Source organism: Tyto alba, unplaced genomic scaffold, assembly GCF_018691265.1.
Source record: "Tyto alba isolate M040663 unplaced genomic scaffold, T.alba_DEE_v4.0 Super-Scaffold_14, whole genome shotgun sequence".
Lineage (NCBI taxonomy): Eukaryota > Metazoa > Chordata > Aves > Strigiformes > Tytonidae > Tyto > Tyto alba.
Genome location: NW_024881276.1, coordinates 24,000,449 through 24,024,209, shown reverse-complemented (window position 1 = coordinate 24,024,209; position 23,761 = coordinate 24,000,449). Strand labels below are relative to the sequence as shown.

At 41.0% G+C, this 23,761-nt stretch overlaps 1 long non-coding RNA gene across 2 annotated transcripts in view; it reads left to right on the top strand.

The window, feature by feature from the left end:
• LOC116961959 overlaps positions 1 to 23,761 on the top strand; it is an 88,790-nt gene that overhangs the window by 28,122 nt on the left and 36,907 nt on the right. For both annotated transcript variants that reach the window (XR_006164974.1, XR_006164973.1), the window contains exon 3: positions 9,558 to 9,618. This is a non-coding gene — a long non-coding RNA (uncharacterized LOC116961959). The remainder of the gene's footprint in view (positions 1 to 9,557; positions 9,619 to 23,761) is intronic.

Below are 23,761 nucleotides of genomic sequence, written 5' to 3'. Positions count from 1 at the left end.
CTGCAAGACATCCTCTGCCAAGTCCCTCACCAGTGTTGAAAATCTGGTTTCCCTACACATTTATGCTGTTTTCAGAGCATCTGACTGTGCTTGATTGTTGGCAGTGATGAGCAGTCTTTTCCTTCAGTGAGGTCAGTGATAGATGCATTTTGAAGGTCTCTGACTCCTGGCTGGAGACAACTTACTTGGAGATGATGGCCCCTAGCCAAGAGCCATTGGGGGGTCTTGCTGTGGGGATGGCTGAGGTGGTTTTGAAGCAGCTGCTGAACCAATGAAGTTCACAGCTCAGCCTGCTAAGGTCACCTGGCTCTGTACCTAATTTTCTTTGCTGTGGCTAAATTGGATGACCACAGTCATCCAAGCCTTACTCTCCTTACACCTCAATTCCTCAGATGTGAAATGAAGATAATTCTTGTTCCTTTTTTCATGGGGAGATGGTGCTTATAAATACCACGGAAGTAATTTTCACAGTGTACATACGGTGGTGATAAGCCCTTGAAGAAAATCTCTGTTTCTCAAAGCTGGAGTTAAGTAGAATACAGCAGGAAAGTCTATGGCCATGTGGTGAATGGCAGAATAAATTGAAACACCATTTTGCTCACTGAACAAACAGTTGATGACCTTGTGCACTGAATGGGATGGACTGGTACAAGAAAAAAAAAAAAAAAAAACAACAAAACAAAACTAGGTATTGAACAACAACAGAAAACTGTTATCATGGTGCGTGCACACATAAAGGAAGATGGACTTAAGGTTGCACAAGGGTCCTTCAGTCTGGCCCCATCTGCCTTTTGAGTGCTCAGCTTCACACTGTTTAAGGTAGCTTTTTGTGCATCATACATTTTTAGATGTACTAGTATTTTACGGACCTGTTTGTCTTTTTACCTTGTTAATGATTCTATAAAAACATTAAGCATTTGGGAATGTGAATTCAGTTTACCTAATGTAATTTGTTAAAAAGGATTCTAAAAAGCTGGTCACCTGTCAAGTCCACATACACCTCCATCTGGCTAACAACCTGAAAGATTTAGAAAGTAATTGGGATATAATCTCTCTAAAAATCATGGGTTTCAATCCTATTGTGTAGGTTCAATGGACGTTATATTTAAACCATGAGCAAATTTTACATTCCATAGGACTTGAACAGGACAGAGAGAAGGAAGGGGAGTTTTCTTCCTCTACACAGTTGCTTGAGAGCTGGCTTTCATTCAGTTTGCCAAGGTCCCCTCCTTTCTTTTGTTTTCCCCTGATTTTCAAATTAAACAGGACTTGATTTAACTAGTGACATGCTATTGAAAAAGTTAGGCTTCTAGCCATGAAAACTCTGAATGAGCTTTTTGAACTTTAATTAATGCCTCACATTTGTGGAGGATAAGTTTTTGAAATAAGCTGTTGAAATATTTTATAGGGAAAAAAATAATGACAGTTTCTCAAACCAGAGAACTTCAACTTTTTTTTTTTTTAAAAAAAAACAACTTTCTTGATACTATGTAACATGCTTTAATTTTTTGATACAGCACCAGTAAAAACAAGTGTAGTTCTTGTTCAGGATGTCACGAGTATTAATTATAGCACTGAAAAGCTATAAGGCATCTTGATCTTACATGTCCAGAGACTAGGATGCTTGATTACTCGTCATCAGTCTATGTTTATACTGCTAAGTTTTTGATGTTCTGAATAATCCTTGTGATATAATACTGAACAAGAACAATAGATAGGGAGCCCCTGAAATCTACCTTCTTTTCTTCTGGGAACCACTGCAGGACCGTTCATTTTAAGGATAATCATTGCTTGAGATTTCATAACAAGATACTAGTATGCTGAAAAATACTGAGCAGATGTTCCTACAGACAAATGCATGACAAATATTATTCTCTTTTTTGTACACATGGAACAAATATTCACCTGCATAGGAACAGTCCAGGTATAAGAGAGAGATTTTAGTCCTCCTGGCTGTGTGCTTATGTACAGCAGAATAAGATTATTCACAGGCATGTCACATAATAGCCATTAGCCCCAAAAGGAGGCTTCAAGGATACTCATTCGTGCCACAACCACAAAATTAGTATTGTATATATAAACAGAAAATCACAACACCAAAAGCCTGAAACTATATCATGCCATCATAACGCTGTAAGAGAAATAAGAGTAATCACTGGTACTGTGTTCCTCGATTGGCCTTTCTGATGAGGCAGCAGAATACATGCCCATATACTTGCACTGCTGCTAGTCCCTGAGAGCTACAATAATCCTGCACCTCTCTGAACCAAGTGATTGAGTTCGTCTGTTCCATAGATGTGTTAGTCTGGAGACGCTTTTCATAGTTTTAAAAAGTGTGTTGATAATAAAGATGAACATTTGTAGATACCTTTCCTTTTTTTTTTTTTTTTTTTAAAAAAAAAAAAAAATAGAAAGATCATGGGTCTGTAAATATTTCAGAGTATAAAACAGGAATTGAAAATATGGAAGGCTCTGGAAAAGATGTGAAGAAAATCCCAGCTCTAGCAGTGTAATTATTTTTGTGTGACAGATTCTATAAAATTTCATTGGTGGTATGAGGCATAGGTGTGGGACCCTGTTATGTTTTGGCTGATTTCCTTGTGCTGCCAGTATCTGAAGGGCTTTCGGTGAACTTCGTGCTGTAGGAAAAGACAGTACGTCTCCTAGTTTGTTTCCCTTTTTATGTAGCAATAAGATGGCCTAGATTTGCCTCTGTTCCTTGTTGAGCTATAAGCAGTTCCTGGTTTATCGCTGAACATAGTTGCTCTTGCTTTGGGACAGACAATGTATACACTTGTGTGAATAAAGAGATTTTTGTTGTCTTTTATGAAGATAAGGATTACTGAATTAAGGAGGAAGATGGTTGCAAATCAGAGCACAAACCTTGACTCAACTGATGCTTCTTCCCTATCGCTCTCAATTTCTGTCTTCTCTGGACTTTTTTGTTGTTGATTAACAGCACGGAGGACCAAGTGTCACTCCACACACGCATCTTGCCCAACCTATTCAACTATGTTCATGAAAAAGAGTCACATTGACATTTGGGGTGCTTAGGGTGGGTTTCAGTTGCCTACACATTACTGACTAGTGCTGCAGCGTGTCCCAGGCTTTGCATGGGGTGTGGAGGTCTGGTGCAGATCTTGAGCCCTTTGGAGTTTGGAGGACGGGCCGCAGGAGGTCGGGGGAGACATGGCACCAGAGACCTGGACTGGAGGAACTGAATCGCAGCCGTAACATCTGAAGAGAATTTGTTGTTACTGTATTTGTATCAGTGAAGTTGTTTGTTTTGTAACTAGCTAACCCATTTGGCAGGAGATTGTTTGATAATGAGACCCAAAAGAAAACATTTTCTACTCTCCTTAGCTTCCTATGACAGTTTGACACTTCAGAGACTGAAAGGGGATGCTAATAGTTCATCAGTCAAATTCAGAGAGTGTTCTTGCTGCTTCCCTTCTGTTTGAAAGCACCACGAGAACATCCTATATACAAATACCTGAACAACTTTACTACTGTTAATTATGTAAATGTTTTACTTTTTTTTTTTTTCCCTCTAAGTTATCTATTCTAAGCCCACTCTCCCAAAATGCTGAAAAACCATAAAAATGTAAGAGGCAGAAAATGTCAAAGTAACAAAAATGAACTCTCACTAAAATCTTAACTCTTCTACTCCAAGGAATAACTCTAGTATTTGATAAAGAGAAGGAGAGAGTAATGAGCCTAAGGGATTCCTTGTCAAGGAGGGAAGGAACGTAAAACCTCTTTCATAAAGTGCAGCCTGTAGTTGAAAGTAAGAAACAATGCTGTTAATGAAAACAGTGTGTACCTCAGTCAAAGTATGCAACTTTTCATAACTTCTTGAAAGATGTGTGCACCTGAAGGACCTACATGGGCAAGTGCAAAGCCCTGCACCTGGGGAGGAACAACACCATGTGCCAGTATGTGCTGGGGGTCACCTGGCAGGAAAGCAGCTTTGCAGAAAAGGGCCGGGTGGACACCAACTTGAACATGAGCCAGCAGCATGCCCTTGCCTTGAAAAAGGCTGATGGTATCCCGGGCTACATTATCAGGAGTGCTGCCAACAGGCTGAAGGAGGTGATCCTTCTCCTCTGCTCAGCACTGGTGAGGCCGCACCTGGAGTGCTGGGTCCAGCTCTGGGCTCCCCAGTACGAGACATGGACACACTGGAGAGAGTCAAGTGAAGGGCCACTAAAATGATGAAGGGACTGGGGCATGTCCCCTGTGAACAAAGACTGAGACAGCTGGGACTACACAGCCTGGAGAAGGCTTGGGGGGGATTTCATCAATGCATTCAAATACCTGAAGGGACATTGCAAAGAGGACAGAGCCAGGCTCTTCTCAGCAGTGACAAGACCGGAATCAGTGGGCTCAAGCTGAAACACAGAAGGCTCCATATGAACATTAGGAATCATTTTTTCACTGTGAGAGTGACTGAGCCCTGACATAGGTTGTCCAAAGAGGTGGTAGAGTCTCCATCCTTGGAGATATTCAAAAGCTGCCTGGAGATGGTTCTCGGAAACAGACTCTAGGTGGTCCTGCTTGAGCTGGGGAGTTGGACCAGATGACTTCCAGAGGTCCCTTCCAACCTCAAGCATTCTGTGATCTTGTAGTTGTGGTGAGATGCCTCCTCCTGCCGTATTTCTTTAACAATAAAGAAGGTGAAAATTACCATTCTGCTGCCCTTCACTACTGTTATGTCTGCCTCTGTTTATTTAGCCCTCAATATATCTTCTAAAAGTTAGGTTTAATTTATAACATTAATTTATATTAATATATAAAAGTTATTACTTCTTTTAAAAGCCATAGTTACTAGTTCTACTGTTCCTCTAGTACTGAAAGGTCTGTGAATAGTTCCTGTATTTGTGTTGCATTGCACAGTCTGCATGACTGATGCTTGCTGATACAAGTAAACAACAGCTAATATGGCAGAACACCACTGCTCTGTGGAATGTCTACTCAATTCGTAGACTCTTAGAAAACAGCTATCACTGGAGGTGAAACAAAATCAAAACTCTCTAAACATATCTAAGCTCCTAGATAAAAATTTGTATACATTGTCTGAGCAGACTTCTGGCATACTCAGATGGATAGTTCTTGGATAGTTATGAGACTTATTTTCCGTCTCATTTCTTTATTTTTTTCTTTTGCCCTTGATTGTTATCTTACCAGTACTTTGATGTGTATTTATATATAATTCCATTCATTCCTGCTTAGGGCCAAAATGTAGTTTCGAGACAGTCATGCATACTGAACAATGTACCAATCTGATCGTTATTACTGTACTAAAGTCTCCTTTGTTACAGTGCTACTCCTTTCTCTTCCCATCCAGATTCCCTTGCTTGTCTAAGTAGAAAAATGCAGATTAAGTTCCCTGCACTTGGAAATTTTGTCTCGTTTATAGACATTAAGACTTTCTTTTCTTTTTATTTTATTTTATTTTATTTTTTAAAGAATCTACCTCCAGGTAGAAGTAATGGTAATCTTTCTCTTCTGATACTGTTTTCTCTGAAATAATGTATTTGATGCTATTTATTCTCCAGAACTTACGTTTAGGTAGTGACTCGGTAGTCTAGATGTCCTGGTGGAGGTTGATAGATTGGTGAGCATACTCATGTTGGTTTATATCAACAGAGAATTTCTCCTGTAACATTGATTCAAGATAGATATTTTGAAGAAGATAAACTTGAAGTGTTCGTAATGTTTCTTCTTTCTTTAACTGCTTTTTTAGGTGCAATTTTTAAAAAGTGAACTCTCATGCCAACTTTGGAAGAGTTTTTGCAAGTATTGTGTGGTTTTTCCTCCTCTTTCTTCCTGCCACAAGTTATCAAACCATTAATGGCCATTTGTGCTGAAATAGTCTATTAGTTACAGTAAACTTGCTTGCTGTGAGCTGGGCTGTATTAATTATATCTAACAGCCAAATGTGGGGGGTTTTATATTTGTTTTGTAGTTCAGTTCTCCTCACGGTTCCTTGGGGACTGCAAACTAAGAATATGTATAACCGTACAGATTGTTCTAGTTGCTAAAGAGCATTTCCTTATTCCTGTAAGGACGCGTTGTGGGAGCAGCTCTGAGTTGATTGAAGGGCAAATTTTAGGCAGAACAAAAGTCATCCATCTAATGCCAGGAGAGCGTCCTTCTCAGATAGATGCTATTGGAATCAAAAAATGTTCTTCTGAGAATTAGAAGTTTGAAGGCCACAATCAGAAAAGTGGCCACCAAGTTTCTGCAAACAAGCTGACTAGTTTAAAAATAAAAATCCCAGGAGCATCAGTAAGTTGACCAGTGACAGTGTCTGGTCTTGCAAAATTACACCTAATGTTATCGTTTCATCTATAATGTGCTACCCTGGGGACATGTTTTTGTATCTCAGGATTAATAGGCTTGCTACTGCATAATCAGTGAACTTGCTGCAGTGAGAGCCTTGGAATAAGAATTGCATTTGAGTTCATCCCAATAGCGCAAGAGAGTAGAACACCTAAAAGTGACCCATGTATGTAAAGATATTTAGAATGGCTTTTGCTTAACATTACGGAATGCTGTCCCTTTGGCGAAATGACTTAGAGGTACAATTTCTTGAATTTTGCTGTCTTAAGAAGTAGATGTTGGTTTAAATGAAATCTGAGAAGTTTATCGATGTTAGTGTACCAATTTTTAATGTCTTGAAAAGTTTGAAAATGTATACTCTAAATAAATCTCTTTCCAGGCAGAGTATATGCTTTTCCTGCAGTAGTGAAACATGAACAGATGTACTTTGCTATTCTAAGCCGAATTCCTTGAAAAATTTATTCAAAACCCAAGTTTGTAAATTATGCTGGTATAAAGTTGGGTTAGTGGATCACATAGTTTCCTTACCCCTGAAGAAAGTACCTGTGCAGCACAGTTCATTTTATTAGGTTAAAACTTGCAGCACTATTGAACCTTGTGATGCTTGCTAGTATAAAGCAAGGAGGTGTTTTTGTTGGGCACAGGACTGGTAACCAGGGGATGAAGCTCTGTTCTTGCCTCAGGCTCCAAGCCTTCCTGTATGACCTGGAGAAAATAATTTAGTCTTCTTGAGGCCTTATGTTCTGCACCTGTAAACAGGATAAAACTTCTGCAAGTACTTGCCAATGAGGCCTTTTATTTCCTGAGCATTGTCATGATGCTTTGGGAACCTGAAAATGGAGCTACCAGATAAAGGCACCGGTCAGATTGGAAAGTGCAATTTTGAAAAGCCTCTTGAATTTTGGAGTCCTATTTCCTTAATATATCCATCATCAAACATAAATGTGGGTTGTTTGGTTTTTTTGTTTTGGTTTGGGTTTTTTTTGGTTGTTTGGTTGTTTGGGGGTTTTTTTGTGTTTTTCTCCCTGGTTTACTTTTCAGCTTTCATTTCTTATTCCTCAGGAAAATCTCCTAAAACTGGTCCAAGTGTTTCTGCTAATTACTACTGCATGCCATTTTAGAAAAAAAAAAATTAAGAATAATGAAGTAGTTAGAGGAACTGGGCAGTAAAAGGGGTAGCTTTTGGACAACTCATGAAATAGTCGGTGCCTTTTAATGGTAGGGTACTTCCTCTGCTCATGAATTATTCATTTTAATGCTTTTGTTATAATGGCGACAGTGTTCAGTCTCTGAGGCAGTTCTGGATAGCCTTCCTCTGCTGAAATACCGCACAGCAGCAGCTACCATTTGTTTTATAAACTAATGCATCTAAGTCAATAACATAGTGCGTAAATGTATTTTCACGATCAAGAAAATGAGAAAAGGGGAAGAATAACAATTATAACTAAGAGGGTCTGTTTTGCTGAAGGGTTCAGTTTGTTTACTTTTCTGGGAACTATTTAGGGAAATAATTTAAAATAAATATTTTTACAGATTATTGTGTTTTGTATTAGATGCAAATTATAATGAAAACAGACATTAGTGTTTCTGCTCTGTATAGCATTGTGCAATAAAAGACGGCTTAAAAACACTCATTGTCCATAAACACACCAAGTTTTTCTTAAAACTAATGTTTAAAGGTCTCTTTGATGCAGTTTTTTAAGATGAAACATAACATAACCACATAACCCACACAGAAAATGTATCTGAGTCATGTGCGTACAGAAATAAAAGTTTCTTTGTGGTATCTAGTATCAGTCTTTCATTAAAGCATGGACTTTCCTGAAGAGAAATTCCAGTGCAGACAGTTAAGGGTTCTCCTCCCTCTCCTCCCCCCCCCCCCCCCCCACCGCCTCCCTACACTTTTCTGACGCTGATTTAAGCCCCTGAGCCTTGCAGGGTGCATTCGGGACGGTCCCCGTGCAGAGCAGGGAATTCAGGGCTGGGGACTCCGTGGTACTGGTCTCAGTGGACAGAAGCATGTGCTCCAGTACAGCACGCTCGCTCTCTCGGATGTGATTTAAAAAGGGGTGTTTTCTCCTAAGCCATATATGTACTCCTAAAATGCCTTCAAGCAATAGATAAGTGCGCGTGGGGGACGGAAGCAGTGGGCAGATAGATGAGCGATTAGGTCATTTGGATTAGGACCGAGGGGTTTTTATGCTGAGCTCTCTTCTCATTCCCTGCTGATCAGATTCTTCGCATACACGGAGGGTCGAAACTGCGTAAGTAGAGGAAAGAAAACTCCACAGATGGATATAGTTGCAGAACTATAGGGAGCACTGAAGAAGAGAAAAGTCTGAATTGAAAGTATATGTGGTTTCGGGGAATCTGAATCATGCAGTATTACTTTCACTTTTTCTAGGCTTGTATTTCCTACGAACAAACCATTGGGGAGATAGAAGTTCTGATTTAGATAATGTCTTGCAGTCTTTGGAATAACTCATTCTGCTGCAGGGGGAGTCCTTTTGGCAAAGGTCACGCTCCGTGAGCGGTGAGCTTTCCCCGCTGCCCACATTCACATTGTTTCTGCTGGGAATGTCAACTTCGGGCCTTTTCCTGCGAATTTTTCATGTATTTAGGTGGTTGCCCCACGTAAAATGGAAGCACTGATAGGAACCCCTCCTTTCCTTTTTCCTGTAGCTCTGCTCAGACCATTCTCTGTTAGCATGGTAGTGGTACAAAGTGTGTGGTCTTTCAGCTCTGACTAATGCATTTTGTGCTGTGTGACTGAAAATGCCTCGTAGTCTGCCAGGGCTGACTGAGGGTTGTGGAATGTGGTGCCTTTTCTCTGTTTCTCTCTGATTTTTTTTTTTTTTTTTTTTTTTTTCAGTAGAAGTGTGTAGGCAGCTTGTTGAGAAACCTCGAGATGCAGGGGAAATGCTTGTACGTTGTGGAATGCGGCTTCCCCTGGGAGACCCCGGCCAGGCGGGCAGTGAATGAGCAGAGTGGAAGAATGAGAAAGGGAGGAGGTTGGAGGCAGGGACAGATAGGAAAGAGTGAGAGAGGAGGAAGGAAGGAGGTGGAAACAGAGGGGCCCATTTCCCTTTTTCTGAAGCAATGACAGCTGGTTCTGTCCTGCCTCACATGACAAAGTGCTATGGAGGGGAGTATTTAAGCTGGAAGCCAGCGAGCAAGGGTGGTCAGCTGATTTTATTTTATTTTTTTTCCAGGCTTTAGTCAGGTGATCGCTGATGACTAGTCAGCCCACCAAGAAGGGATTTCAGCATACAGGTAAGAGAGAAGCTGTATGCTCTTACATGCAACTGGGGGGTCTGTGGAGGGAGGGGGGGGATGTAAACAGCCCTAACATTGTTTGAATAGTTTAAAAAAATATAGATATTCCTGACTTGCTTGAGTGTGTAACACAGCAATTGTCGCTTTCAATGTTGCTACTTTTGCTATTGTCTTATTCTCGCATTTTTGTTTTGTTTTGGGTTGTGTTTTTTTTTTGTTTTGTTTTGTTTTTTTTTAAATCTGTCTTTAATTAGAAGCTTTATTAGAAAAAAAAAGACCAATTGTGTGTTGCTAAATATAGTCCTGGGTATTGCATGATTGTTGCATTCTGTTACTTTTTGAATAAAATAACTTTCCATAATGCAAGTGTGTCAAACTCATATTTAGAGGGGAATTCCCAAATACTTAAACTATGAGTCATAAAAAGTTAAAGGACCAGTACAACAGTTCAGGATAAAAACTCTGTTCAGACTTGGGTAGCTGCTTTTCTATGTGATGGTAGTTAATATGTCTTCAAAAAACCCAGAGATGTGCAAAAACTGAAGCAGTTACAACTCTGCTTGTCCGTAACCCAAAACATACATAGCAGAGGCTCAACAGATAACTGGGGAGGAGGACTGTTCGAGCGCTCTTGGTTTCATGCATCTTTTCTTTCATTGTTTGTATCTAAGGACCTGGTAAAAGAGTCTTCTCATGCTGAGGGTACTTCAAAGGGCTCTGGCTCCCTAATTCCTTATTATATAATGTCTTAGTAAACAAAACAGAAAACTAGAATTAGGTACACTTATTAAATGTGAAAAATTACAAAATAAAAATAACTAGTGAGTGTGATAGATGAAAGTGGCTTTCAGCTTGTTGTATGCATGGCTACTGTGCCACACTCCTTGCTTTTTAAACATAACTATGTAATGTGTTCTTCCTCACCATTGCTTCACTTTACTGAAAGATCTCAGATACTCTCTGAAATTTTGAATGATTCGTATTAAAAGATACATTCAAGAATTTTTAAGATGAAAAGGACAACTGTTCCCAGCTCCCACCTGTAGCTCTGAAAAACTCCTTGAGCTCTAGCGTTGAAGACAACTTTATTTTGAAAAGCTGTCATACAGTTTTCCGTATTTTACTGGTAACCTTATTCCTGTCTTATTTTGCAGCATTTAAATAAAAGCTATTTGAGACGTGCTTTTTCCTATCAGTATATGCAGTATTTCATAAGATGCTGATGCTGTGCACAAGAAGAGGGATAAAGATGCGCGACTTTCCTATTACTTTTAATTTTGTGATGTTTCTCTTTTCTCATTCTTAAAAATGTTTCTACTCATGACAGACTGGCTGTGGGATGTTAGTATTGTCCTATAACAACAGCTGATGCTGAGATGCTCAGATGTACTGAGATTTAACTGGGGGGAAGGAGACCCTGGAATGGGGTAGCAGGATAAGTGGAGGACTGTTTCTGTTGACATCAGTGGACCTTTATCACACGCAAGCCTGAGGAAACACCCAGCTTCAAGTGACAGACTGGGAGGATAACTGCAAGAAGCATGGGAAGCGTCAAAGATGTTCAGAGTCCTAACAGTGCATTTACTGCAAGGGACAAGAGCTGTGAAGTTGGCGTTCTTATTAGATCATGGCACAGGGAGCATTCTTAGGTTTCCAATACTCTTTGGCAATAGTTCTCTACTAAAGGATTTTAAGACATATTTTTCCCTTTTTATGGGATAAGCATTTCATGAGGTGAGGAAAGATTAGTGAAGTGAAACAGTGTCAGGCAATAATGACTCTGGTTAGCAGAGATTGCTCTGAAGAGACAGATCTACCTGCCATGAGGGCCAACAGTAAAGCACTTGCTCTTCAGTGTTCCCCTTCTCAGTGAGAATCGGGAATTGTGTAGCCTTGGGGCTCTGGAGAAACTAGGTATCAATTCTGAAAGCACCCCAAGTTGCTGTAAGCCATTCCCCATTGGCTTCATCTTAAGGAAAGTGATCTTTTATGAACGGATGCAAGTCTTCTTAAGTTTCTTGCAGTTGTCCTTGGGGGAATTCCTGGCGGGTGGGCTTGCCGGGGCTGTGCGTGGAGAAGTGCTGTCGGTGCACGCGCGGCAGCTCGTGTCCGTACATACGGGCGCTGCTGTGGTGCGAGGGAGGCTCGGACGTGGAAAAAGGGAATGCGTAAACAGAAAACTCTTCCAGAGAGTATTGATTTCTTTTCTTCATTTTTATCTATTCTTTTTTTGTTGTTGCTGTGTGTGGGTTGGTTGTTTTTTTTTTTATTTCATCTACAGGGTTTTCTTTAATTTATTGGTTGTCTATGAGCACTAGCATCTTTTAAACTCCTGGCAAGTTCAAATATGTCTCAAAGTAGGAGATATTTTAATTTCAGGTATATTTCTGCCTTTTTGTTTGTGTTTTTAATATCTTTGCATCTGAAGAGGGGGGTTGGTTTGAAATATTTCACGTGCAGTTCCTAGTTATCCACTTATTGATGTGAGAATATCTCTTTCAAATAACTTCTGACTTGTGATCACTTTAGGTCATGTTTATTTAACCCTGGCATTGCCTAATGATCATGATTGCCTTGAAGCTAAGTCGGAAAAAAAAAAAACAACAAAACTTGCCTGCAAATAAGGAGCTGATTCTGTGTATATGGCATTATAAAGGAGAACATCTGCAGTATTCAATTTTCCTTAGAGAAGTGGAAGAATTAAGAGTTCAACAGCTGTACTGAGTAAACTTGCAAGAACATGAGCTCTTAACACCTTTAAATTCAGAGACACTTTCATAAATCAGTTTAAGAACATCAGGAATAATCTCAAGGAAGAATAGCTGAATCACGTTATTTTAATGGCCTATTTATTATAACGAAGTGGTTTACTATACATTTTCTCATAGTTTGTTTTTATTAACTTTGGAGAGTGAAGACCACAGATTGTTCATTTGTTTGTTTTCTTTTTTGTTACTAGATAAAGGACAGACCCTGCTGTTACTCATTTTAGTAAGATCTCGATACATGTATTTCAGGGTTTAATTTGACAGCAAAACAGTCATTACTTGTGTTATATGCCACTCCTATTTCAGTCAGACAGCATTTTAGTTGTTTAAAACCAAAACTCTTCTTTCCTAGTTATGAGCAGACTTATGAGCCCAGACACCAGAAATCTGGAATAGGATTTTCCACTTCTGAGGAACTAAGAAGCTTAGACCTTTTTGGTATTATTCACATGAATCTCTTAAGGCTTCAGTTGCATACTAAAACTCAAATAACCTCGTGAATTTTTACTATCGCCAGGCAAAATCCTTCTTGTGTCTTTAAGATCCTCTTAGACGTATTACTGGATAGTTTATTGCGCCGTTTTAATTTTAAAGTAGGCCGAAGGCTTACTGCTTTAAGTCGCTGTTATTACAGCAAACTGAGTAGGGCAATTATTGGCTTTCCCTAATGGCCCCGAGGCTCCCGCAGCGCTCGCCCGACCCCGGGGCTTGAGGCGGGGCCGGGGCTTCGCCACCCGGCGGAGGGTCGGCGGTACTGCACCGCGCCCCTCCGCGCCCCTCCGCGCCCCTCCGCGCCCCTCCGCGCCCCTCCGCGCCCCCGCTCCGCCCCGGGCTCGGCCTCGCCCCCCGCCCCGAGCCGGCAGCTTCCCGTCCCGGCGTTGGTGGCTTTACAACTGGCGAGTCATGTGCTGGCCTTCAGGACCATCCCCCCCCCCCCCCCTTTTTTTTTTTTTTTTTTTTAATTCCCTCCCCGCCACCCCCCGAAATTTCAAAAAGGAGGCGGTTAGAGGCAGCAGCTCTGGCAAGTTCAATATTCCTCTAGCTTCTCACTTTTCCCCGGTATTTTATGCATGTTTTCTGTATTAGTGCAGATTACATGATATAATATACTGCAAGTGGGGATTGATTGTGCGCAAAGTCATACTTAGAAAAAAAATCCGCCTCAATAAAAGCCAGTATTTTTCCAAAACAATGAGAGAAGACTCTTAAGAAGTCTCTATATTTGCTGAAATGTGACATTACTGTTAGCAAACCAAATTTAGTCCTGATGCAAAAGCGTAACAGCAGAATAATTTTAATATGGCTGGGAAATGCTGTTTGTAAACTTCCCAGAATCTGTTGGACTATAGCAAAATGTTAGAAATACCTAAAGCTTCCTAAATCAGGTGTTTCATTTTAGTATTTAACATCAATATATGTGAGCTATTTCCCAAATCAGTTTGGCTTTCCCTCTTAGCAGCTGAGAAGAAAAAAAAAATTTCTCTTACGACTATATGAGTTGATAGAAGTAATAAGCTTCTAAAATAGTCATGAGCTCTGACACTTCATCACTCTTTCTGATGAATGATTATTCAGAAGTGAAAGTCCTGCCACAACATACTTATATTTCAATTGAAAGCTGTCATTGCAGCACATGCTCTAAACCTCAGTTACATGGACTGAATATCCAGTGAGTTCACCATGGGGAAGGAATAAGCAAGAAACTGTTGTGTTTGATGTTAAAATGCCTCTGTACTGTTGGAGCATCCTAAGAATAAAGTGGATACTCTCTAAAATGCAAGAGCTAGATGGAGGGAACTGCTTGCATGGGACTTGTCACTGGCAGTTTGCCATCCCCCCTCTGCCACCACATGTACCACTTTGACCAGCAATAGCAGTCTGCACTGTGCGGAAGCCGATGAGATGGATTTTTCTGAGCCTGAACACAGAAGGTGCCATAACAAGCATCATAAATGTCCCATATTATAAAATTACTAAAGACAAGGAAGTATGAAAAGAGTTAGTAAGTGATGCTAATGATGTGCAAAATTCTTCAGCAAAAGCAGGGCTTGGTACTGGCTCACGGGAAGTAAAATAAGACTGAAATGAAAAAAAAAAATGCTGCAATTTAAATGAAGCAAACTGGATCTGTTGGGTTTTTTTTTGGTTTTTTTTTTTTTTTTTTTTGTTTGTTTGGTTGGTTGGTTGGTTGGTTTTTTTTTTTTTTTTTTTTCCCCCTGTTCATTCAGATCATAGCTAGCTTTACAGTGAACCATCTTCTTGAGGATTTTATTTGTGTGTGTGCTTTTTTAAAAATAGTGTTACAATTTGTCATTTATAAGAGGAGAATACGGGTAAGCCTCAAAATAGTGACCTGCACCTGAGGTTGGCAATCATCTACATCTTTACAAGATGAATCAGAAAATCCACACTGGGGGTGCTTTCCCAAGGGCTGTATTCCAAGCTCTTCAGTACTGCTGTAGGTTTTGAAGCTCTTACTTAGTTTGTTATTCAAAATTTATACCAACAGAAGCCACATATTATGACAAGTTAATATAGCTTTTACTGTGGAGTACCACTGCTCAAGATGTTGTTTTCCTAAGGAATTTTTTTTTCCTTAAAAATAGAGGCCTGTCTTTATTGCACATCTTCTCTTCTGTCATAGTAATGGAAGCTCAAGACCCACTTTTCCAAATGTTTTCTCCTCACTTACGTAATTATTAAATATCTGAGTGTGCACTGCATGATAGAAAAGTTTTAATCCTCTAAATTACACGTTTCATTTGTAATACAAATGCATTGCTCTTTTCCAAGTAAGACTGCTGATGGCTCAGGAGCTACTGGGTAGCAATTGCTGCTCTTTGGAGTGGGGTATACAGTCTTGTTCTCTCTAAACCTGCAAGAAGTTTGCTCATGAGGAGAGGCCAGATCTGAAGTGTTGCAATAAATCTTGCAAATGGGCAATTACGGTTTTAATTGGATTTTAATCCATGCATGCTCAAACTGTACGGTTGGTTCTGAGCAGTGGCTACATGGGATCTCTTACTGACTACTCCATATGAAAAATTTATAGGATGGTGTATTTTTCCAGAGAATATTGAAGAAATTAATTTCAGTGGTTCACAAAATGTAAAAGTTCTCCTATAGGATGAATTCTTTATTGAGTGCTCTTGTGTGAACCCTGATGATGTAATGAAGGAGACTTCCCCATAGCCCAGCCTGTTCATCCTCTCCCGAAATTCCTCTTCCTTTGAAGAAAAATGAGTCGTAGAGTTAAAGCTTTTTCGCTGAACATTTTGCACTGTGGGTACTTGTTGTGGAAACCGTTGTCCCATAAGGGACGCACGTTATGTGCTAAAGCTGAATATTCTCCTTAATTGAAGGCAAAGCATTTTTCAGAGACTGATGAGAGGTTGTGAAAAACGCTTTGTAGATACCGATGTAAATGTTTCCTGAGAACAGAGGGGGGGAATTCCCTACCCCCCCCCCCCCCAAAAAAAAAAAAAAAACAAACACCAACAACAAAAAGCAAAAAACAAACAAAACCCCAAAACACAACAAAAAACTATCCTGCTGGAAAAAGAGTTTAGCCCAGCAAGTTAACACGGGAATTTACTGGTTGGGGGTGGTGGCTGTTGCGGGTTTTGGTGGGTTTGGTCTGTTTCGGGACAAGCTTTTAACGCAGGCCCTCGCCGCGCACCAAACCCACGGGCGGGGAATTTCCACGCTGCCCCCGCCCGCCCCCAGCCGGCGGGGCAGCCCCGGCGTGGGGGCCCGCGGGTGGGGCCGCGTCCCGCGGGGCAGCCCCCACGCCCCTCGCGGCGGGTCGGTGGGACGGGGAGGGGCGGCTGGCGGGGCGCGTGGGGCGCGTGGGAGGCGGCGGCGGCGGTGACACGGCGGTGGGTGGGGATTGCAGCGTTTCATCTGCTTTTCCTCGGACACCTTTTAAAGATACAGCCCGCGGCGCTCCTCGGGTGTTCGCGCCGAGCGCGGCGGGAGGCGGCTCGCAGGCGGGCTCCAAGTGCGCAGCTCGCCACGCTGCGAAAATAGGAATAATTCTGGGCAAAATCTAAAGGTTCTCCGCATGGACCCGCCACTCCCCACCCAGCTCCCATGCAGGAGTGGAGCTTTTCTTCGGTCAGATGCTTTTGGTTTCCCATTAACTTCATACAAATTTATGTAAAACTACTTTCTGGAAGCGGAGCCCTGTAAGTAACATCTTGGGGTAAGAATGGTTCTCTTTAGTCTCGGCCAAGGTGGAGAAAGATGTGTTTCGTTCCCTTTTGATTTTCTTAGCTCTTCTGCTGTCTTGTTGCAGTTCTGAACGTACTCCGTCTTCAGTATTTTTGCAAGCATTTGGCTCAAAAGTGGTGAACAGCTTGTTGTTACTGGTGCCTGTTTCCCCCTGAAGCACACAGCATTTTTTTTTATTTTAAAGGAATAACAGGAATTTGCCTCTAACTAGTAGAAAACATTTGCCTAAAGTTCTCCTTTCAGTTGCCAAAGTGCAAAATAATATTAATTGCCTATTCTTCACTCTTTTTGTTCTGTAAAAAGGCTTAGAAGCTGTTTTAGATGAAATACTTGTCAAATTATTCAGCGTAAGTGCTGCTTAGGTTTGAGAAAATACAGCCATAGAGTGGGTTACAGTACTCAGGTTATTCTGTTTTCCCTTTTTATCAGGCTTATTCCTCAAGTAATAATGTCCAGTTAGTCAGCTACTGGGTGGACAGGCTGAATAGATTCCAACTTTATAAATGTTAATGCACATTATGACCGGCCTTGAGTAATAATGGATGACAGTATAACATTCAATCAGAGAAGATGCCTGAACCTTTCCAGTATGACTCTGCTATGTGCTTTTGGGGAGGACAGACGCATTTCTCAAAAACAGGAAAGAATCTGGTAAATGTAAAAAGCTGCTGGGGGAATGCAGCTTTGTTTTTCCAAGGAAAACAACAGACAAAGTCGTAAGAGATGGCTTCTCCTCCTAATTAAAAGTACCTCAGTATGTGTGATACCACACCTTCATTTTGAGATTCTGATTTTGAGATTTGCTGATTCTGAAGATTCTGAAAAATCTTATCCTTAATCTTCAGCCATTTTGTAACTGTTACCTTACTCAAAGCTGAGTCCTGCTATGGATCCTAAAGTAGAAGGAGAAAAGTGAAGGTGTTGTGGATTGATACTTGTAAAACTGAATGAGGAAGCAGCAGTCCTCTTATCTTGTAGCTGCTGAGTTAGTATGAACGATACTTGTCATATGTCCCTATAAGTATGAGCTGACATTTGTTTATTCCTTGCTAATTTAAGCACAAGCATTGTCTCGTAAAGTTGTTTAATCCTTATTGGAAAAAATATAGACACTTTATCAACCAATGATGAAAATGATGATTCATCTGCTCTTTATTTTTTAATATAATTCTTTAACACGTGCATCTGACATTTGGAAACTTTAACTGAAATTAGTCTCTCTTAAATGTGTTTGTCACTAAGATTTAAATGGGCTCCAGCATATTTGTTTCATGTAGTGGAGGAGGGGGGGAAGTAACATTTGAAAGTTATCACCGCTTGCCTGAAAGTATACAAATGCTACCATATGTCTGGAGGTTTTACATCATTTATTGAGATGAGAAGTTAACGTAATTGTTCATACTTTGAGTAAGACTAAAAAAAAGAAATCTAAAAATGAAGTAGTATTTCTCTGAGCACAGTAATGTGCAGTCCATTCAGTGTCTGAGACGTAAGAGTGATCCGCATTGGCTCTAGACACGGTATTGCAAAATAGCAATACATCAGGTATTTTTAAGCTACTGTGTGAACAGGGATACTTTGATGTACCAGCACTACTTGTCTTTCAGACTTGACTGAGCAGACATATTTTCAAATAAGTTTGTTACAGTATATTTTTAATCTAACCTGCTTCTGAGAATGTTGATTTGTGCAGGCGTGCAAGTGGTTAGCTGTCCTGGACTTAAATGCAGGACAGTCAGAGCTTGCAGGAAATCAAAAGATTCCTGAGCGTGAGGCATATATATATTCTTGCCAGACTTCGCTGCATCTGTGTCACGGGAGAACTGCCGTGGGGCAGGAAGGTGGAAACAGACCTCTTGGTCTGCCTGAATGCGCAACCTTTCTTTCTGTGTAGGTTTCGAATCTGTAGCCAGCATGCCCTTCATGGCCACCGGCGTGGGTGAGGACCAAGCGTTGATACTTCATGTGCAGTGACACCTGGAGTTGGCTTTGGGAGGGATTTAACTGAAGGATTTCCATTGTGAAAGAGGGTGATTTGGGCACTGAGGGCAGGGATAGGTCAATAACAGAATCGATGATGTCCTTAACACGAAGGAAAGAAGATACACTGGTTGCTCTTTTTCTGCTTTTGAAGGGTTTAGTGATTGTTTGCATGCGTTTTCCCAGTGGACATCTGCGAATGAGATCTTCAAGCAGTTGAGCAAACAGGGAGCTTAAGGAGCTTTGATGAGAAGTTACCAAGGTGTCACTTTTGGGAGTACTGGCCAGACAAACACTTCAAAGATTGTACAGAGTTCCCAGTGGCTTAAAGAATTACTCAGGTTTGTTAATTTACTTGCAGTGATGGTTGTGGCATGGCTCCCTTTGAAAAGAGGGTGGGTGCATAAGAGAAGGGAAGAGTTAGGGGTATGGAAGTAAGGAAGTCATCCTTGCAAACCTTTTAGTTTACTCTTGGAGCCTTCTTTTTTTTTTTTTTGTCTTTAGTTGCTGCTTTGCTGTTCATGCTCTCTCCTACATGCACACACATCCCGTGCTGGTCCTTCCTCTCCAGCTACAGGTTGATAGGATTTTCATAGGAGCGTCTCACAATTGTTCCTGTGTGTGGGAGGGTGATAATCAGACAAGGGATGTTATCTTCTAGTGCTGTCTTTGCCAAGGCTCTCCCTGAGAAAACCAGCAAGCAAGGAGCCAAGCAACCCAGCCTCTCATACAGTGGTGACTGCAGAGCAGGTAGCATGAGAATATGGCAATCTCTGCTCTTTTTCCGAGCTCTTCCTAGCCAGATTTCCAGAAGATTTTCCTTAGGACAAGATAGCTGGCTTAGACCAGAAGATTTAGTATTGCTGGAGTGCGTTTTGTTTGGAAGTGAAGATTTATGTTAGACTTTTCCACATGTGCGTGGAGTAGATCTTCAGGATGTCATTTGTGGTCATCTTTTGCTAGTGAAGAGGTCCTACCAGAGCAGATTTTTAGCCATAATCATGTGTCATAGCAGTCAAGGTATAAAACAGGGAGATGTATCCAGAGCTGGCTGTTCAGGCAGGTAACCGTGGGCCAGTATTGTCCCTGGTTAAGTGCCTGACTGATGGGCAGTTCTGGGTCACCTGGCAGCTCTGGTTTTGATTCTTGGTTGGCAGCATTTGCAGAGGGGTCTGGGCTGCTTGTGGAAGCTAAGGACCGTGGATTGGGAAGCTAAACATGTTGGGTCTGTGCTGGAGGAGGCTGACTGTGGCTTGGGTTAAGTCTGTACATCTCTCTTCTAGGTGAAGTCTGGTTGGGAGTTCTCTGAGCCAGGCTCCCCACATTTTGTTGGGCAGCTTCTTACAGGGGTAATTATTCTGACTGTTTTGAAGACTCGTGTGACACACAGGGGTTGAAGAGAGCAGTATTATAGACCGGATTATTCTTCGGTGCCTTCTAAGTTACATGTTGGTAGTTTTGGTCACCATTTTGGGGGAAGAGTTTATGATGTGCAGCTTCCCAGGCTGCCTCTGGTGCACCCTGTGGGGAGGATCCAGTCGGATCCTTGACTTCCCATCTGCCCTCCAGTTGGGGCACTCTCAAAGTGTCTCCGATTGTGTGTGGTCAAGGAATTCAGCCTCGACAGAGTTGCTGGGGGCATGTTAACAGGGTAGCGAAAATGCAGCCCTGCTTAGCAGGCTGTGACTGTTAGCACACTGGTCGTAGCGAACACCACTCTGCCACCCTGCAGTTACTCTTCAGTGCAATCTGCTTGCAGTCCAAAATATGCTGCTGAGTGAGTGAACTGATGAATTACTTTGGAGGAGCTGTAACCCTGCCTCCCAACCCTGTAAATTCTGCGTGCAGGAAGGGGATCCCCTCCTGAATTCCCCTTCTGCTGAGCCCCATATACACAGTCAGAGCGCTGGTCCCTGAGACTTGAATACGCCCCTGTTCTCAGAGGGGCTCCAGAATTATCTGCTGCAGTAAGTCAAAGGATGGATGAAGAGGAAGATAGGAAACCTGCTGTTATTTTTGATGTGACATGAAGCTCACCAGTTTTGGCAAGTGAGAACACTGTGTAGATCTATAAATAAAATTTATTTAAATTGCCCTAAATAAAAAACCTGCTTCTCACTAATAACATTTTCATCTAGCATCCAATACTGAGCCAAACTGGAAACATACAGTTTAGGAAGAAGTCTTACCTCAGCATCTCTCCCCTTCCTGTTACTTTCATTTTTTTCAGTGGGAAAATCTTTTGAATTCTAGGTTTTTTTGAGAAGCGTAGAATACATTTTTTATCCATGCACTCCTCACAAAAGTACCGGTGTGTTGTCGAAGTCATATGGACATTGGTCATCCCAATGCAGTAACTATGAAATACCCGTACATTTCACGAGACTCCGGGTAAGGAGGAATTCTCTGTTGGCTGAGCAATACAGAATTTCTCAACCTTTGAGGCAAGGGAATTTTGTAAGGTGTTTTTTGTTTTTCCCTCAGTAATAGAGCTTGATTTGTTTGAACTTTAATAGTTGAGATAGAAAAGGGCAAATGGCTACATCCCATATTTTATCTCAGAGAACTTCTATGGAATTACTGCTTGTAAATTTAAAGTGATGTTTAGATTGTTAAAGAACAAAGTGATTAAATTACATGATTTAGATTCTCTGAAGTTTCTGTAAAGATCTGAGTATTGTTTGGTTTCAGTACGCTTGCTTTTGTGTGTTGGTTGGGGCTCTTCAAAAACAAAATACAAACATTATCTTTATTACTCACAGTGCTGCTGCATACTTGCGGTTTAGGTTTTGCCAACTATTTGCAATGTATAGCCACAGACTCTGTCTGGGTGGCATAAACAAAAACAAAGTCTTTCTGTTCCTATCAGGACTTGTTTTTTCAATTAGGCACATTAGTGTATCATTAGGTAGAGAGGTAAGAGTAAGCCTGTGTGTGTGACTCTTCTCTAGTCTGAAGTGGCAAAAAACCACATCAGAATAGATTTACATGCATCTTATTAGCCGTAAGCACCCACAGCATGATTAATGCTCTGCATGAGAGACAGACAAGACCGTCTCAGCCCCAAGAAGCTTACAGTCTAACACTGATAAGACTTGCCTTCTAATTTAGGAGGTGTGAAATTAATTTTGTGCTTATTGGTATCGTGACCCTCCTCTGGATGTAATTCTGGGGTGCAGAAGCCATTGAACGCATATGAATTAGCCTGCAGTGGCTTCAGTAATCCATGCAAATCAAACGCCTCCTGTTAGCTGTGTATAAGGTGCAAGATCAGAATTTTCTCTCTTCCATGTTAAGACCTCTCCTGAAACATGCCTTAAACCAAATTTCAAATAACAGGTTTCAGCAATCACAGGCTAATTTAAATGCTTGCATGTGCATCCATTCCAAGCCCGCCTAAGATCGTAGTCCTGGACTGCTTTTTAAAGTTCACAGGGCAGGGGAGGAGGGGGGAAATTGTGCTGAAGGACAAGCAGTAGTGTGTACCCCAGGCTGTACTGTGCCTATATGTTCTGAAGAAAAAAAGCTTTATATTTTATTATGAGTTTAATGGGTTTTTATGATCCTGACTACAACTAACTGCAAGTTCCTCACAGTCATCAACACACACACCCAACCTTCCTATAGTTTTCCTTCATAGGATTGGAGAAACAAAATACATAATCATGGAGAAATATTTGCGCTTCATTTTTGATCGTGTTCCCATCCCATGCTTCAAATTCTATTTGCAAGTGTTGGCCTTTTCAAATGGAATTTCCTATCAGTTTTTCTTGAACTGTTTCAGCAATTCTAGAAATGTACAAGATGTGTGACTTTTTTGAAGGCAAAACAGAATTTCAGTTTTTGATAGCTTCTCTCATAAATATCTCTTAAATCACTAAAGTAAAGAAGCATTAGCAATGTATGTACTAATTTAAAGACATTGAGTTTACAGGAGGTTTTCTACCAAAATCTGTGGTATTTAGCTAAATCCCTAATGACTTTGCCAGGTGCGTAAGTATATCTTTTTCTGTACTTGGATAAAAATTACTCTCTACGCTTAATCAGTTTTTGTAGCCAAAGTGGCTAAATCGTAGGCTCCATTTTCAATCTGGCACTGAAACAGCTGAGAAAAGCAGGTAGCAAAGATACTTTCTAGCAACTAGTTTAAAGCTTCATAGCTGAAATATAAAAAATTATGTAATAATGATATTATTCAAAACATGATTAGTGTCTGGGACCAGAGTATGAGAGCTTTCTGCTTAGTGGCTGGGAATGTTACTCATCTGAGCTATATTGGTGTAGTGTGATTTTTTTTTTTTCCAATTAAAAGTGTTCTTTTCCTTTCTGAAGCTATCTGTTTAACACCTGCAAGAAATGGCAGCTCTTTGCTCTGGAAAACTCGCAATTAACTTTATCAAGCAGTGTATATTGTCTGGAGGACAGTTGGCAGTCCTACTAAGTTCTGCCATTGTATGCCAAAATAGGGAGAAGGAGCATTTGAGGAGTTTGGTTTATGCACAGTAGTTGAGAAATAATTTAACTCACATTTAAAAAAAATCAACCCACCTGCGGTAATCTATGCTGTTGTGTTATAAATAAAGATGACCACAGATATGGTAAAGATGCTGGTTTATCCTTCAATAAGAGATATTCAGCATCGCATCTGGCTACCTTCCGGCAGCTTGCATTTTATTTCTGCTTGGAGCTTATTCTTTGTTGCAAGTAAAAGCTATAATTAGGGAACATCAGAGATTTTTGTCTCAGGGAAAGTGAGGGGCAGTTGACCTTCCTTGAGATGATGAATATGAAGAAAAAAAATCTTAGATGCTTATTATACCCCACATCAGTAAGCAGCCTCAAAATACTGGTGGCTAGAGAGTGGCACTGATCCCCTTGCAAGGGAGTTTCTATTGCTATGTTTTGAGGGATTTTGAAGGCTTGTTGGAGAGTTTCTATTGCTGTGTTATACGGAGTGATTCCAGTGGATGCTGTTGGCTGATAATTCTTCAGTCTTGGGTGGTTTGTTGCAAAGCGGTCTTCTGAGTTATTTTGTTCCCTGTCGCATATGTCCCGCGTGTGAGATAAGACTGTGAGATACTTTTAAGGCTGTGAAAATCCGCGTGAGACATGTTCGAATATGCCTCTCTCCAAGTACTGATAAGTTGGCTGGGCTTTCG